This window comes from Trachypithecus francoisi, unplaced genomic scaffold, assembly GCF_009764315.1.
Source record: "Trachypithecus francoisi isolate TF-2019V2 unplaced genomic scaffold, Tfra_2.0 Lachesis_group2, whole genome shotgun sequence".
NCBI classification, from domain to species: Eukaryota; Metazoa; Chordata; class Mammalia; order Primates; family Cercopithecidae; genus Trachypithecus; species Trachypithecus francoisi.
In genome coordinates, this window is record NW_022681465.1 from 492711 (window position 1) to 509476 (window position 16766).

The 16766-nt window shown below is 51.9% G+C and overlaps 1 protein-coding gene and 2 long non-coding RNA genes across 5 annotated transcripts in view; 2 read left to right on the forward strand and 1 right to left on the reverse strand.

The window, feature by feature from the left end:
• Positions 1–16766, forward strand: part of PDCD6 (programmed cell death 6) — a 36784-nt gene that overhangs the window by 6390 nt on the left and 13628 nt on the right. The gene's annotated exons all lie outside the window — the stretch shown is intronic.
• On the forward strand, positions 399–8075 carry LOC117064690. The gene is made up of 2 exons (XR_004429615.1): positions 399–895; positions 7638–8075. It is a non-coding gene; the product is annotated as an uncharacterized LOC117064690 (long non-coding RNA).
• On the reverse strand, positions 5323–9638 carry LOC117064688. Its single transcript, XR_004429610.1, has 3 exons — positions 8318–9638; positions 7600–7869; positions 5323–5499 (listed from the first exon to the last, which is right to left on the reverse strand). It is a non-coding gene; the product is annotated as an uncharacterized LOC117064688 (long non-coding RNA).

Genomic DNA, 16766 nt, shown 5'->3' on the forward strand with positions numbered 1-16766 from the left:
ATCTATTAAAAATATTTATTTAGAACACACCATTCATGTGCCAGATACTGTTCCAGGCACTGGGGATAGGGTGATAAATGAGATCAACAGAAACACCTGCCCACGTTAAGCTCCTGTTCTAGGGAAGATGAAAAAGAGAGAAAATACACGTGTCCTTAGTACATTAGAAGGTTCCAAGTACTGTAAAGAAAAATAAAGCAGGCTGGACTCGGTGGCTCATGCCTGTGATCCAAGCATTTTGGGAGGCTGAGGTGGGAGGATTACTTGAGCTCTGGGCAACATGGCAAATCCTGTCTCTACCAAAAGAAAAATAAAATTAGCTGGGTGTGGTGGCAGCATCTGTAGTCCCAGCCACTGGGGAGGCTGAGGAGAGAGAATTGCTTCAGCCCGGGAGGTGAAGGTTGCAGTGAGCGGAGATCGTGCCATTGCACTCCAGCCTGGGTGACAAAGCCAGACCCTGTCTCAAAAAAAAAGAAAGAAAATGAAAAAAAGAAAGCAGAGATGAGGCAAGCAGGGGAGAGGGCTGGGGACACAGGGGAGGGAGCTGGGGATGCAGGAGAGGGGTTGGGAACATGGGGGAGAGGCTGGGGACGCAAGCTTTCCTGAGTTCCCACAGTTCTCTGCCCCCTCCTGTCGCACGGGGCGTGGGCCCCCTGGGGCTTGTGGTGGTTTTGCGCCAAGCTAATATCTTGTTCTTCCCAACAGACAGAGGCCCACTGAGGCTTCTGTCTCCTCCGCGGGGAACAGCATTGGGCTAAACCTGCAAACACCATTGCAAAGGGAAGTCAGCTCAGGCGAACCCGCTGGTGAAGAATGATCCCAGCGTGGGGACACAGAGGCCGACATTTCTTGCCGTGGGTGATTTAATGTTGGGCCTCAATTTTTCACTCCCCCGGTAAGAGTGTGACACAGCTCGCAGCTGCAGGCTAGCCAGGGCCCGAGGGAGGGTGGACGGACTTACCCATCCCATGGGTGTTGCTTATGGCTGGGTGACTTGCTTCTGCCAACGAGATTTGCACAGACACAGCACGAGCAGAAGCCTGGAATGTGCGGGCACGACCAGACCTGCCCTCTAAGGCTCTTGATTTTCCCCATGAGATGCACGTGCCCTGGGGAACAGCGGCTCTGGCTGCAGGATGAGAGGCGTGTGGAGCACACATGGTTCCCATGCTCAGCCTGGAGTCAAGCCCAGACTAGATCAGCCTAAGCCCAGCCACGCCACAGGTGCAGGAGTGAAGAGCAAATGCTAACTGTCCATGACAGTGGCTTTCAAAGGGGCATGTCGTGTGCCTCATCCCAGCAACAGTGACGGCATTTATCTGTCAGTCAGTCGGGAAATGATTATTGACAAACAGTGTGCTGGGAAACTAGAGTGATTTGAGTAGATCTGGCCTCTATTCTGACAGAGCTTCCTTTCTAGAGGGGAAGGCAGATGATGGATAGATAGATAAATATAAATGATTCTAATAGGTTGGGGCAGCAGTCATTAAAAGTAATGGCAAAAAAAAAAAAAAGTGGGAAGGAGCTGGTGCTGCAGTTCGTTAATAGTAATAGCAAAAACCTCGATGACTTCTGCAGCAACCTAACACGGTCATCACGGGTGTGCAAAATGTGGCAGTGGGGGAGTTCCAAGTGCTAGGATGGCATCTGGCTTCCTGGAGTCAGATGGGTTGTCAGCCTAACCAAGGTGAAGTCCCAGTGAGGGGGTGGGCAGGGAGCGATATTTCAGTGGAGACTCCAAGGATGAATGGTGTTTAGAGAGGAAACCCCGATAGTGAGAGGAGGAGTGTGTCTGGCACAGAGAAGAGCCTGTGCCAAGGCCAGTGGGGCGGGAGGACACCGTGTGTTCATCCACCTGAGGGGCGACCAGCAGGCGGGAGCTGAGGGAGTTAAGAGGAGGATGTGGAGCCCGGGAAAGGCACCCCAGGCAGAGGGCACAGCAGGGGAAAGGTCCGGAGTCAGGCCTGAGCCTCTGTGGTTTGGGGCACTGACAGAGGCCTGTCTGGCAGGAAGGGAATGGCAGAGGGGAGAGACCTTAGGCCAGAGTAGACGGCAGGGCCGTGCTGGGCACTGTGGGCTGTGGATGGTAGCTGGCATTTAAGAGGGGAGATCATAAGCCAGGACAGGGGGGTGAAGGGCCGGGCTGGGCACCAGAGTGAAGACCATAGGCCAGGGTAGAGGGCAGGGCCGTGCTGGGCACTGTAGGATATAGATGGGTGCTGGCATGTGAGAGGGGAGTCCACAGACCAGGGCAGAGGGCAGGGCCATGCTGGGCACTGTAGGATATAGATGGGTGAGATCCGCGGAGGACCCGGAGTTGGTGTTTCTAGTTGAGAGTCGTGGAGCTGGAAACCCATGGAGGAGCCGGAGTTGGTATTTCTGGTTGAGGGTCATCGCGGTGGAGACGGCGGAGTAGCCGACATTGGTGTTTTTGTTTGAGGGTCGTGGACCTGGAGACCCATGGAGGAGCCGGTGGTGGTGTTTCTCGTTGAGGGTTGTGGAGCTAGAGATACAGGGTGGAGCGTTGTTTTCTAGTTTGTGGGTCGTGGAGCTGGAGACCCACGGAGGAGCCTGTGTTGGTATTTCTAGTTGAGGGTCGTGGAGGAGGAGACCCACAGAGGAGCTGCTGTTGGTGTTTCTTATTGAGGGTCGTCGTGCTGGAGACACGCGGAGGAGCCGCTGTTGGTGTTTCTCGTTGAGGGTCGTGGAGCTGGAGACCCGCGGAGGAGCCGGTGTTGCTATTTCTAGTTCAGGGTCATGGAGCTGGAGACCCGTGGAGCAGCCGGTGTTGGTGTTTCTAGTTGAAGGTTGTGGAGCTGGAGATCCAAGGAGGAGCCATTGTTGGTGTTTCTCGTTGAGTGTTCTGGAGCTGGAGATAACAGGATGGAGCATTGTTTTCTAGTTTGTGGGTCGTTTAGCTGGAGACCCGTGGAGGAGCCGGTGTTGGTGTTTCTAGTTGAGGCTCGTGGAGCTGGAGACCCACGGAGGAGCCGGTGTTGGTCTTTCTTGTAGAGCCTTGTGGAGCTGGAGACCCGCGGAGGAGCCGGTGTTGGTGTTTCTAGTTTAGGGTTGGGGAGGTGGAGATAAAAGGGGGAACGTTGTTATTCTAGTTTGTGGCTCATGGAGCTGGCGACCCACGGAGGAGCCGTTGTTGGTGTTTCTCGTTGAGGGTTGTGCAGCTGGAGATACAGGGTGGAGCGTTGTTTTCTAGTTTGTGGGTCGTGGAGCTGGAGACCCGTGGAGGAGCTGTCATTGGTGTTTCTGGTTGAGGGTCGTGGAGTTGGAGACACACGGAGGAGCCATTGTTAGTGTTTCTAGTTGAGGGTCGTGGAGCTAGAGACCCGCGAGGAGACGGTGTTAGTGTTTCTAGTTGAGGATCGTGGAGCTGGAGACCCACGGAGGAGTCGGTGTTGGTCTTTCTTGTAGAGCGTCGTGGAGCTGGAGAAACGCGGAGGAGCCAGTGTTGGTGTTTCTAGTTTAGGGTTAGGGAGGTGGAGATAAAAGGGGGAGCATTGTTATTCTAGTTTGTGGGTCCTGGAGTTGGAGACCCATGGAGGAGCTGCTGTTGGTGTTTCCAGTCGAGGGTCGTGCAGCTGGCGACCCACGGAGGAGCCGGTGTTGGTGTTTCTAGTTGAGGGTCGTGGAGCAGGAGACCCACAGAGGAGCCAGTGTTGATGTTTCTTGTTGGGGGTCATGCAGCTGGAGACCTGCGGTGGAGCAAGTGTTGGTGTTTGTAGTTGAGGGTCGTGGAGGAGGAGTCCCGCAGAAGATCCGGTGTTGGTGTTTCTTGTGGGTCCTGGTGCTGGAGACCTGCGGAGGAGCCGCTGTTGGTGTTTCTAGTTGAGGGTCGTGGAGCTGGAGACCTGCCAGGAGCCGATGTTTGTGTTTCTAGTTCAGGGTTGTGTAGCTGGAGACCCGCGGAGCAGCTGGTGTTGGTGTTTCTAGTTGAGGGTTGTGGAGCTGGAGACCCGCGGAGGAGCCATTGTTGGTGTTTCTCATTGAGTGTTGTGGAGCTGAAGATACAGGGTGAGGCGTTGTTTTCTAGTTTGTGGTTTGTGGAGCTGGAGACCCGTGGAGGAGCCAGTGTTTGTGTTTCTAATTGAGGGTCGTGGAGCTGGAGTCCCGCGGAGGATCCGGTGTTGGTGTTTCTTGCTGAGGGTCATGGTGCTGGAGACTTGCAGAGGAGACACTGTTGGTGTTTCTAGTTGAAGGTCGTGGCCTGGAGACCCGCCAGGAGCCAGTGTTGGTGTTTGTAGTTGAGGGTCGTGTAGCTGGAGACCCGCGGAGGAGCAGGTGTTGGTGTTTCTCGTTGAGTGTTGTGGAGCTGGAGATATAGGGTGATATGTTGTTTTTTAGTTTGTGGTTTGTGAAGCTGGAGACCTGCGGAGCAGCCAGTTTCGGTGTTTCTAATTGAGGATTGTGGAGCTGGAGACCTGCGGAGGAGCCCATGTTGGTGTTTGTAGTTGAGGGTTTTGGAGCTGGAGACTTGTGGAGGAACTGCAGTTGGTGTTTCTAGTTGATGTTTGTGGAGCTGGAGATACAGGGTGGAGCGTTGTTTTCTAGTTTGTGGGTCATGGAACTGGAGACCCGTGGAGGAGCTGGAGTTGGTGTTTCTAGTTGAGGGTCATGGAGCTGGAGACCAATGGAGGAGCCGGTGTTGGTGTTTCTAATTTAGGTCTGTGGAGGTGGAGATACAATGGGGAGCCCTGTTTGTAGTTTGTGGATCATGGAGCTGGAGAACAATGGAGGAGCTCTTGTTGGTGTTTCCTGTTGAGGGTTGTGGAGCTGGCAACCCTCATTGAAAGTTGTGGAGCTGGAGATACAGGGTGAAGCGTTGTTTTCTAGTTTGTGGGTTGTGAAGCTGGAGACCCGTGGAGGAGCTGTTGTCCGTCTTTCTGGTTGAGGGTTGTGGAGCTGGAGACCTGCAGAGGAGCCGGAGTGGGTCTTTCTTGTTGAGGGTCGTGGAGCTGGAGACCCTCGGAGGAGCCGGTGTTGGTGTTTCTACTTGAGGGTCGTGGAGCAGGAGACCCGCAGAGGAGCCGATGTTGGTGTTTCTTGTTGGGGGTCATGCAGCTGGAGACCCGCGGTGGAGCAAGTGTTGGTGTTTCTAGTTGAGGGTCGTGGAGCTGGAGACCTGCAGAGCAGCTGGTGTTGGTGTTTCAAATTGAGGATTGTGGAGCTGGAAACCCACAGAGGAGCCATTGTTGGTGTAGAATTCTCGTTGAGTCTTGTGGAGCTGGAGATACAGGGTGGAGCGTTGTTTTCTAGTTTGTGGTTTGTGGAGCTGCAGATCTATGGAGGAGCCAGTGTTGGTGTTTCTCATTGTGGGTTGTGGAGCTGGAGATACAGGGTGGCGTGCTGTTTTCTAGTTTGTGGGTCGTGGAGCTGGAGACCCGCGGAGGAGCCGGTGTTGGTGTTTCTAGTTGAGGGTCATGGAGGAGGAGTCCCGCAGAAGATCTGGTGTTGGTGTTTCTTGTTGTGGGTCGTGGTGCTGGAGACCTGCGGAGGAGCCACTGTTGGTGTTTCTAGTTGAGGGTCATTGAGGTGGAGACGGTGGAGTAGCCGCTGTTGGTGTTTTTGTTTGAGGGTCGTGGAGCTGGAGATAACAGGGTAGAGCGTTGTTTTCTAGTTTGTGGGTCGTGGACCTGGAGACCTGTGGAAGAGCTGGTGTTGGTGTTTCTTGTTGAGGGTTGTGGAGCTAGAGATACAGGGTGGAGAATTGTTTTCTAGTTTGTGGGTCGTGGAGCTGGAGATCCATGGAGGAGCTGGAGTTGGTGTTTCTAGTTGAGGGTCGTGGAGCTGGAGACCCATGGAGGAGCTGGAGTTGGTGTTTCTAGTTGAGGGTCATCGAGGTGGAGACAGCGGAGTAGCCGCTGTTGGTGTTTTTTTTTGAGGGTTGTGGAGCTGGAGATACAGGGTGGAGCATTGTTTTCTAGTTTGTGGGTCGTGGACCTGGAGACCTGTGGAAGAGCTGGTGTTGGTGTTTCTTGTTGAGGGTTGTGGAGCTAGAGATACAGGGTGGAGAATTGTTTTCTAGTTTGTGGGTCGTGGAGCTGGAGATCCATGGAGGAGCTGGAGTTGGTGTTTCTAGTTGAGGGTCGTGGAGCTGGAGACCCATGGAGGAGCTGGAGTTGGTGTTTCTAGTTGAGGGTCATCGAGGTGGAGACAGCGGAGTAGCCGCTGTTGGTGTTTTTTTTTGAGGGTTGTGGAGCTGGAGATACAGGGTGGAGCATTGTTTTCTAGTTTGTGGGTCGTGGAGCTGGAGACCCGTGGAGGAGCTGTCATTGGTGTTTCTGGTTGAGGGTCGTGGAGTTGGAGACACACGGAGGAGCCATTGTTAGTGTTTCTAGTTGAGGATCGTGGAGCTGGAGACACGCGGAGGAGCTGTTGTTAGTGTTTCTCATTGAAGGTTGTGGAGCTGGAGATACAGGGTGGAGCGTTGTTTTCTAGTTTGTAGGTCGTGGAGCTGGAGACCCACAGAGGAGCCGGTGGTGGTGTTTCTTGTTGAGGGTCGTGGAGCTGGAGACCCACGGAGGAGTCTGTGTTGGTGTTTCTCGTTAAGTGTTGTGGAGCTGGAGATACAGGGTGGAGCATTGTTTTCTAGTTTGTGGGTCGCGGAGCTGGAGACCCTTGTAGGAGCTGGTGTTGGTGTTTCTCGTTGAGGGTTGTGGAGCTAGAGATACAGGGTGGAGCGTTGTTTTCTAGTTTGTGCATTGTGGAGCTGGAGTCCTGTGGAGGAGCTGTTGTTGGTCTTTCTAGTTGAGGGTTGTGGAGCTGGAGACCCGCAGAGGAGCCAGAGTTGGTGTTTCCAGTTGAGGGTCTTGGAGCTGGAGACCCGCAGAGGGGTCAATGTTGGTGTTTCTAGTTGAAGGTCGTGGGGCAGGAGACCCACGGAGGAGCTGGTGTTGGTTTTTCTCGTTGAGGGTCATGGAGCTGGAGACCCACGGAGGAGCTGGAGTTCATGTTTCTAGTTGAGGGTTGTGGAGCTGGAGACCCGTGCAGGAGCTGGTGGTGGTGTTTGTAGTTGTGGGTTGTGGAGCTGGAGATACGGGGGGAGCATTGTTCTAGTTTGTGGGTCGTGGAGTTGGAGACCCGCGGAGGAGCTTGTGTTGGTGTTTCTAGTTGAGGGTTGTGGAGCTGGATACCCACGGAGGAGCGGTGTTGGCGTTCCTAGTTGAGGTTTGTTGATCTGGAGATATGGGGGAAATGTTGTTCTAGTTTGTGGGCCCTAGAGCTGGAGACCTGGGGAGGAACTGATGTTCTAGTTGAGTGTCGTGTAGCTGGAGACCCAGGGAAGAGCTGGTTCTTCTGTTGTGTAAATCTGAAGGTTGTCGAGCTGGAGATCCAGGGAAGACCTAGTGCTGAGGTTCAAGTCTGAGAGGCTCGGAGCTTGAGCACCTGGGAGGAGCTGGAGCTGCCACTGTATTAGGTTGTAAAGCTGGAGACTCGAGGAAGAGCTGATGTTGCTTTTGTAGTGTGAGGTTTGTGGAGCTGGAGACCCAGGGAGGAGCTGGTGTGTTTCTAGTTGAATTGTCGTGCAGTTAGCGTCCCGGGGATGAGCTGATGTTGTCCTAGTTTGAGTGTCATGGAGCTAGAGACCCACGGATGAGCTGATGCTGCTGCTGTTTAAATCTGAGGGTGGTGGAGCTGGAGATCCGGGGAAGAGCTGGTGCTGCGGTTCAAGTCTGAGGCTGTCAGAGCTGGAGCCTCCGGGAGGAGTAGGTACTGCCACTGATGTCTTAGGTTTTGGAGCTGGAGACCTAAGGAGAAGGAAGGCTGGTGGTGTAGTTGGAGGTTCGTGGAGCTGGAATCCTGGTCAGGAGCCAGTGATGCTTTTTAAGTCTGAAGTTCGTGGAGCTAAACATGCAGCTGATGTTGGGGAAGGAGAGAGAGAGAGAGAGAGAGTTACAGGACCCCACTTGAAACTGTACATGTAGATGAATCCCAAGCAAGTTAAGCCTGGGAGCTTCTCAGTCCTCGTGATCATTACATTCCTTTTTCTTTTACACAGTTCGGATTTGTTTTCTGTCTCATGAGACAGGAAGACTCTGATTAATACCCTCAGGAATTGAAAAGCTTAAAAAAAACTAAATATTGGTGTAATAATAATAATAATAGAAATTAAACTATGATTATCCTGACTGACAGACAAAATCAGACACCACACACAATATATATCTTTTCAATCAATTAGTAAAATAAAATATAAATTGAAAAATAGACCCACGCAAAGCTATAAAAAGTTATTTCTTGGCGAAGCAATGGATGACAGAGATTAATCTGGGAGTTACTATTAATGGAGAAACTTAGAACTTACCATTTTTCCTGTGAGGTTTCGGTGCTGATACTGATACTCTGTGAGTTCTGGCAGCTGAGTCCGTTCACACAGCCTGGCGATGCAGCAGGTTCACAGAAGGGCCCTGTCCCAGCTGGTCCTGCTCCACTAGGATGGTGTGGCCTCTGCTCTCTGTGTCGTGAGGGGAGACCAGGCCCTTGATCACAAGCGTATCCATGGTGAAGTTCTGTGGATGGAACCTCATGGATGTTCCTTCCTGATGTTCATCGGCCATCTTGCTATTTAATGCAATGTTTAATGTTTATGACTGTCTTCTAAATATTGAATACAAATAAAGCATTGGTACAATATGGGTAAAATATAAAGAATATTGACACATTGGACACAGAGGACCTCCACCAAGTTGAGGGAATAGAATCTGAAGAGACATGACTTCAGATGTTCCCTGGAGGCCCTGCCTGAGTCCCAGTCCCTTCCCTTCTCCTACAGAGGGAATCACTTCTTGCTTTAGTCTTTATTGTTCCCATACTTTTCTTCACAGTATGTTTCTTTCACCGCGTATATGTACATCCTAAAAAATACGACATTTAGTTTTTGAACTTTCTGTTTTTGAGGCAGGGTCTTGCTCTGTTGCCTCGGCTGTAGTTTTGAACTTTGATGTGAGGAAATTCTCCTGTGTGGCTGCTCCTACGCTGCATGGCTCTGAGCATCTGCTCAATGTCTGTTTTTGTCTTCCATTCTCCCCCTGAGACCCACCCACGCTGACGTGGTTCATTTTCATTGCTGTGTGATCTCCTGTCGTCTGAGGGGAACACGGGAAATGTCTTCATTTCCCTGTGGGTGAGTGTTTGACCAGGTTGGGGCCCTTAGGACTGTGTTTTGCTAGGAACGTTCTTGGGCATTTCTTTTTACACAAGTGCAAGTTTCTTTGGGTCAGTAGCTTTCAAGTTTTAAAATTTCATCCCAGGTAAGAAATGTAATTTTCGTCATAACCTACAACACACACCCTTTCATATACAAGCATAACAAAAATATATTTCACAACCATTCTTAGCAGTGCCTGGTGTTCCTGCTACTCTCCATTCTCCCCAACACTGGCATTGATTGGGTTGTGGGATTTCTGCCAGTCTGGCGGGTGTCACATGATATCTCCCCGTTAGGCTGAGCTGCTCTTCGTGTTTTCATTAGCCGTTCCTCCACATCTCCTCTTCTGTGGAGGGCCGGTTCAGCTCTTTTGCACAGTTTCTTTTAAGTTGTTTGAATTTTTGCACTTTTATTATTCCTATTATTATGTTTTTGAGACAGAGTCTCACTCTCTTGCCCAAGCTGGAGTGCGGTGGCATGATCTCAGCTCACTGCACCCTCCACCTTCTGGGTTCAAGTGATTCTCCTGCCTCAGCCTTCCAAGTAGCTGGGATTACAGGCGCCCGCCACCATGCCCAGCTAATTTTTGTATTTTTACTAGAGGTGGGGTTTCACCATGTTGTCTAGGCTGGTCTCAAACTCCTGACATCAGGTGATTCTCCCAAAGTGCTGGGATTGCAGGCGTGAGCCACCATGCCTGGCCTGCCTTTTTCAAGAAGACTATAGATTATGCCTATTTATTCTGCTGACTATCTGTGTGGCAAAGATGGGTTTGAATCTACCAGGATGAACGTGCAGGATCTCCTCTCTGGTGGGAGATGTGTCCAGAATTGGTGGGTTCTTGGTCTCGCTGACTTCAAGAATGAAGCCACGGAGCCTTGTGGTGAGTGGTACAGTTCTTAAAGATGGTGTGTCTGGAGTTTGTTCCTTCAGATGTTCAGATGTGTCTGCAGTTTCTTCCTTCTGGTGGGTTCGTGGTCTTGCTGGCTTCAGGAGTGAAGCTACAGACGTTCGTGGTGAGGTCTGCAGTGTTACTGCTCTTAAAGGTGGCATGTCTGGAGTTGTTCGTCCCTCCCAGTGGGTTCATGGTCTCACTGGCTTCAGGAGTGAAGCTGCAGACCTTTGCAGTGAGTGTTACAGTTCATAAATGCGGTGTGGCCCCAAAAAGTGAGCAGCAGCAAGATTTATTGGGAAGAGTGAAAGAACAAAGCTTCCACAGTGTGGAAGGGGACCTGAGCCGCTGGCTCAGGCAGCCTGCTTTTTTCCCTTGTCTGAGGCCACCCACATCCTGCTGATTGGTCCATTTTACAGAGAGCTGATTGATCCGTTTTGACAGGTACTGACTGGTGCGTTTACAAACCGTGAGCTAGACACAAGAGTGCTGATCGGTGCATTTACAATCCTCCAGCTAGACATAAAAGTTCTCCGAATTGCCACCCAACTCAGGAGTCCAGCTGGCTTCGCCTAGTGGATCCCACGCCAGGGCCACAGGTGGCGCCGCCCGCCAGTCCTGCTCCAGGCACCTACACTCCTCAGCCCTTGGGCGGTCGATGGGACCAGGCGCCACGGAGCGGGGGCAGCGCCCATGGGGGAGGCTGGGGCATGGCGCGCAGCAGGTCCCGAACCCTGCCTTGCAGGGTGGCAGCTGCGGTCCGGCGAGAATTCGAGCACAGCACGGACGGGCTGGGACTGCTGGGGGACCCAGTGTACCCTTCACAGCTGCAGGCCTGAGTGCTAATCCCCTCACTGCCCGCGGCTGGCAGCGCTGGTCGGCTGCTGCGAGTGCAGGGCCAGCTGAGGCCCCGCCCACTGGGAACTTGCGCTGACTGGTGAGCACCGCAGCCCTGGTTCCCGCGCACGCCCCTCCCTCCATACCTCCCTGCAGGCAGAGGGAGCCTGCTTCCGCGTCGGCCAGCTGGGAGAGGTGCGCCCACAGTGCCGCGGCGCGCTGGAGGGCTCCTCAGGCGCGGCCAGAGCAGACGCCCAGGCGCGCAGAGCGAGCGAGGGCTGCTAGCACGTTGTCCCCTCTCAAAGAGACAGAGAGGGAAAGAAGGGGAGGGAGAATCAGAGCCGAGAGGAGGCCGAGGCAGGCGGGGGTTGCAGGCTGCTGTGAGGACTTGGCTCCTTCTCTGAGTCGGGTGGGATTAGCAGGGGATTTAAACAGAGGAACCATGGGATTTCCCGTGTGCATTTCTGCCATGGTTGGCTCAGCTGAACACACCACTTGAACAAGACTTGGCCTTGGACACCCAGAGGCCCTTGGGCGAGGGTTTACCTCCTGGCCTGGCCACTGACACATCCACGTTTGGCGCCCACACGACTGGGCGGCCCCGAGACCTGCTCTGCCTGGGCTTCCCCTTGGTGGCATTTCTCAAGTTTGTCCCCTCTCAAGTCTGCCCCATCCGGAAAATCAAACACCTCTCTCTCCTCCATGGAAACCCCCGTCAGCACCTCCCCGACTCACGGCATCCCGTCAACATCACAGTCCCGACTTTCTCACACGGACAAGCCCATGGGACCCCCTGATGGACCAGGACAGCGTCGGCACTAAGACACGCCCTGAAACTCACAGAAAGAGCGGACCAAGAAGACAGGAACTGCCCGAGGCACGGGGAGCTGCAAACACTCAAGATACTGTCAGAGACGGGAAAAGGTATGGCCATGGCTGACACAAAATGTCACTCAACATTTATCACAGGCCTAAATGGAGAACAGAACGCTATAAAACCATTAGATAAAAACACGGGAAAATTTGTATGGCCTGGGGTTAGGTGAAAAGTTCTTAGACACGACACCAAAGGCATGATTCATAGAAGACTGACAAATTAAATTTAGTCATAAATTTAAAATTATAATTCTATAAAGCAATATAAAAATCTAAAGAGAAAGAAACACAAACTATGGTCTAGAAAAAATATTGGTGAATCAGACATCTCACAATGGACTGGCACGTAGAATATATGAAGAACCATGAAAACCATAAGAAAGTAAAAACCCCAGTATTAAAGAGAAGGCAAATATTTGAATGGAGGCCTCATCAAGGAAGGTATAAGGGGGGCATATTGCCCGAGAAAGAGGCTCAACATCATAGAGACGCTGGAGAAATGCCAGTCAACAGTACCTCTGCAAATCTATTAAAATGGCTAAAAACAGACAAAAACCACGGGCCCACCCAGCTTCTAGTGACGATGCAGAGGAACTGGGACCCTCATAAGCGGGAGTGGGAATGGGAGGGATCCCGCCATGCTGGAACGTGGTCCGGGAGTTTCTTACTGAGTTAAGCACATCCTTACCACGTCATCCAGCAACCCCACTCCTGAAATTTCCCCCAAGAGAAAACTTAAACGTGCACACACAAACCTGCACTCAAGTGTTTAGGCCTCATTGCTTATTGCCAATAACTGGAAGAAAACAAAATGTCCATCAGCAGGAGAAGGTGTGAACCAATGCGGATGCTTCTGCATAGGGGCACCAACCAGCAGTGGAAACATGCACCCCAAATGCCCCAGGTCTCCCAGGCCACATGCCCGGGGAAGGAAGCTAGTTTCGGTGGGCACAGGCCGAAGGATGCCGCCACATGGCACCTTGGAGAAGACTGCTACCGTGTCCGGGAGCAGGGCAGTGGTTTCGAGGGGCTACGGGTGGAGGGGCGAATGGAGGTGCTCTCTGGGGCAAAGGCTGAGCACCTGCACCTCACTGTGGGCTGCGGCTGAGAGGCTGTACAGCAAACACTGGCTTCAGTACATGCAGACTGAAGGAGGAAGACGCCCACAAGTCAAATACAGAGGGTGTCACCTCCATGAAACAAAAACATATTTTTAAAAAACTCCTAAAATTAAGAAAAAAACACAAAAAGTATTTCATAAGTGTGTTGGACTTTGAGTTGACACAATCTGCCTGGGAGCATGGAACAAACCACCGGCTTGGCGACCCCGGAGGGAGAGGGCGGAGGGTTTAGACCTCAACTGAAGGGCTCAGTACCTGGCTGTAGGAAATAACAGATTTCAAAAGCGACAGGGAAGAAATAATTTCTGCTGATGAGGTTGCATTTCCCCAGATAGCTGGCAGAGTAAATTAAAGCAATATAGTAAAAAAATGCACATCTTGATGGAATCTCAGGATCACAAGGTTGTGTTGAAGGAGATTTGAACATGTCCAGGAAAGAAGACAAATGAGCTGAATCTTGCAGCTGCCCTGCAATGGGGGGAAGGGCCAGGTGGCGGTGAGTCTCCATGACGTTGCAGGAATTCTGGCTGGGTCCTCAGGAGCCTTTTCTTCTTGTCCACATTCACCTCCATGGGCTAGTGTGGGTACTTGGTGGTCATGACTGCACTCGGGGCCGGAGACCTGCTGAGGCTGCTCTCCCTGTTCCCAAAATGCAGGGGTTTGTTCCAGATCCTACTGCTCAGCACACAGAAAGCCAGTCACTGAGACGATGGTTACTGCCAGTGAAGAAGGTGTGCATCAGGAGCTGCAGGCCAGGAGATGGGAGGTCAGCCTCAAATGCATTTTCCTGACTGACTATATAGCAGGGAAGAAACGTGACTATGTGTAAGGAAAACAGGAATTAGGGAGAGAGAAGAAGAGGAGTTGGTCAGGAGGAGGCAGGTGGCTGATCAGGCACTCATGACGGGTGAAGGGTTTGGTGTCTCACTGACCAGATGCCGTGATCTGGTGAGTCTCTTTTCCTTCACACTACCCGGGAGGCCTGATGGTCAGTTTCCTGAGAAAGGAACTCCAATAAGACACATGTCACATTCTCAAGTTTCAAGACCACAAGGATCCATTTCTGTGTTATTCAGAGAAACCACGAACATCAGTTCTCTGGGATAATCAGGTCAGTTCAACACCAGACCCGATCTGCCATGACACCTGCTGCTCGACCCTCAGATAAAGTCCAGAATCCAGTGTCCTCTTTCCAACCCCAGCCTGGTCCCACACCCAAACCTCCCCGCTACGCCCTGGGCCTCATTGCTATCCCGCCGCAGAGGGGTCAGGGAGCTGCACATGCCCCGCGTGCACCTGGGCATGTGGCATATTTCAGATGCACCTGGTGTCACTGTTCGCACAAACTCGAGTGGGAAGAGATCCAAATGCTCGTTCACGGCAGATGGATGAGGATGTCTCAGCAAGTCCTTCGGGGGAGTCAGCCAGCGCAAGGTGAGTGAGGGACCTCCGGAGACATGAATGGGTCTCAGACAGTGTGTGAGTGGACGAAGCGGCAAAAACACACACTGCTAGTTAATTCAGTTCTGTTGAGCTCAAAGTAGTCCACATCAAAAAGACTGTTTGGGGCTGCAGGAATTGAGTGTACAATCGCAAACCAGGCAAAGGAAGGAGGACCAGAGAGGTGAGGAGGGTGCTTCCTTCAGGGGTGGAGAGACTATGACCTGGCATTGCACATGGGTCGGGGGGTGGGGGGGCCCGTTGAGGCCCCTCTTTGCTTCTGAGAGTCTGTTTTCATGGACAGTCTTCTACTAAATGTACATGGCAGCTTTTCGGGGCCAGGGTCACCGGGATTCTTCTTTACACTTCCCCAGCCCAGGAGCCACCACCTCCACCAGCCCGTCCACATGGTTGAATCTCATCTCAGGCTCTCTGGAGCCCGATCCCCCACACACACCCTCCTGGTCTGGGCGTCTCACCTGCATCCGCACAAGTGCCTCGGAGAGGTGGAGTGTGTGGTGCTGGAGGCTCAGCCTGCACTGTGTGGGGCAGTCGCAGACCTCCGGGATGAATGAAGCATGAACGAATCCCGATCCTGTCAGCCCCAGCAGAACGTTGTGTAAAAACCACACCAGGATTCGTATATGCCAGAGGGCTGAACTTTTGTGTGTTGAAGATAATTCATCTTCCTGAATCACTGCAGATCTACCACGGAATAAACATGGGGGAGAGTAAGCGCTGACCTAACAGAACCTCATGCGGCTTCCGTTAACCCTTTAAAATTAAAGGACACTGACTTCATAATTGTGTTTCTCTTGTAAACGAGACTCTCATGGAAAAATCAGCTATGTAGGCGATAGTTTTGTATACCTTTAGATGAAATATCAATCCAATTATTTCAAGTGTAAAAGTGTTTCAGCTTTTTTGAGGTATAATTGCTATACAAAGAGCCGCACACATTTAATATGTGCACTTTGTTGAGGCTTGACCTGAGCAAACACCCATCACCAAATTAAGCAATCGAGGAATTCCGCACCTCCTGGAGGCTTCCTTGCACCTGTGCCTGTGGTGAGAACACAGCAGGAGATCTTCCCTCTCAGCCAATCGCAAACCGCCAGCAAGAAAAGAACACCAGGCCTCCTGGTGGACGCACAGCCTGAGATTTAATTGCTGATCTTTCTAACCTGGGGCTCACATTCTTCATTCAGAATATGGCAAGGACTGTAGAAGTCATCTAGAGTATCAGTAGTTTGAAGTCGTTTAATACAAAAAGTATAGAATATACCTTTTGTCACATAGCAATAGGGAAATGAAAAAAGAAAATCGGCTTATGTTCTTTAATGGCTAGGAAAATATTCTTAAAAAGATATCTCATGCTTAGGTGACTCTAACAAATGACAAATTTATTTCTTTACATAGATAAATAGAAGGTTAGATCCATGTAAATAAATGAAGCCATTAAGGGTAGAGTCCCACAGATCACAGAACTGACCCAGCATCCAGCTCTGCTCACGATTTCAGGGAGTAATTTCCAGGGACAGGTCGAGCTGGAGAAGCTGGGGACCCTTGTAGCCCCCCTGTCTTTCCTGCCTCCAGGGTCTCTGAGGGGTGCCTGGAACGTTTCCTCTTGGGCTTTGAAGATCATTTCACTTAAACGCGACATTTTCCAGGTGCCATGGACCTGACCAGAAACTTCACCCGCGACAGTGGCTCCCCAGGAGTGAGCACCAGGCACTGTCAGGGGTTCTCTCCCAGCACATTTACAAGGACTTGATGGGTTCTTCTTCCTTCAGGAGCAATCCCAGTGGGCAGAAGGAGGGGACGGGAGGCCTGGCAAATGCTTCTCCCCAGCTCTGTTCCAAAGTTCATGGGGCTCCGGCAGGCCCCACATCTCGTGCAGATGAGGGATTAGGGTTCCTCCCTGGCCTCGCTGCTCTCAGGCCCTCATGGCACCCTCCCCACCCCCGTGCAGCCGGCGGACCCTGCTCCCACCCAGCTGTTCTCAGGACTCTCATCCTTCCAGGACGACGCCCTTCCTGGAGCACCTGTTCCTGTGGCACCCCTAGTCCTGCACTGCAGCATTCACCCTGTCACCTCCATGGCGAGACCATCCTGGAACCGTGATCAGCCCATCGGTTTCATCCACTGTCCCCCTAGCCCGTGTTCTGTGCTTGTTTCTTGTTCCCAAAACATCTTGGAATTACAATAAATTAACTTTTTTCAAGTCTCTGTGCTTCTGAAGTGGGTTTGGCTTAATATAACATTGATGTATTTTTAAGGGGCATTTTTAAAGCTGTACTTTGAGAAATAATTCTTACATTCTTTTGAAGGTTTTTCTTTCTTTTTTTTTTTTTTGAGACGGAGTCTCACTCTGTCGCCGGGGCTGGAGTGCAGTGGCCGGATCTCAGCTCACTGCACGCTCCGCCTCCCGGGTTCACGC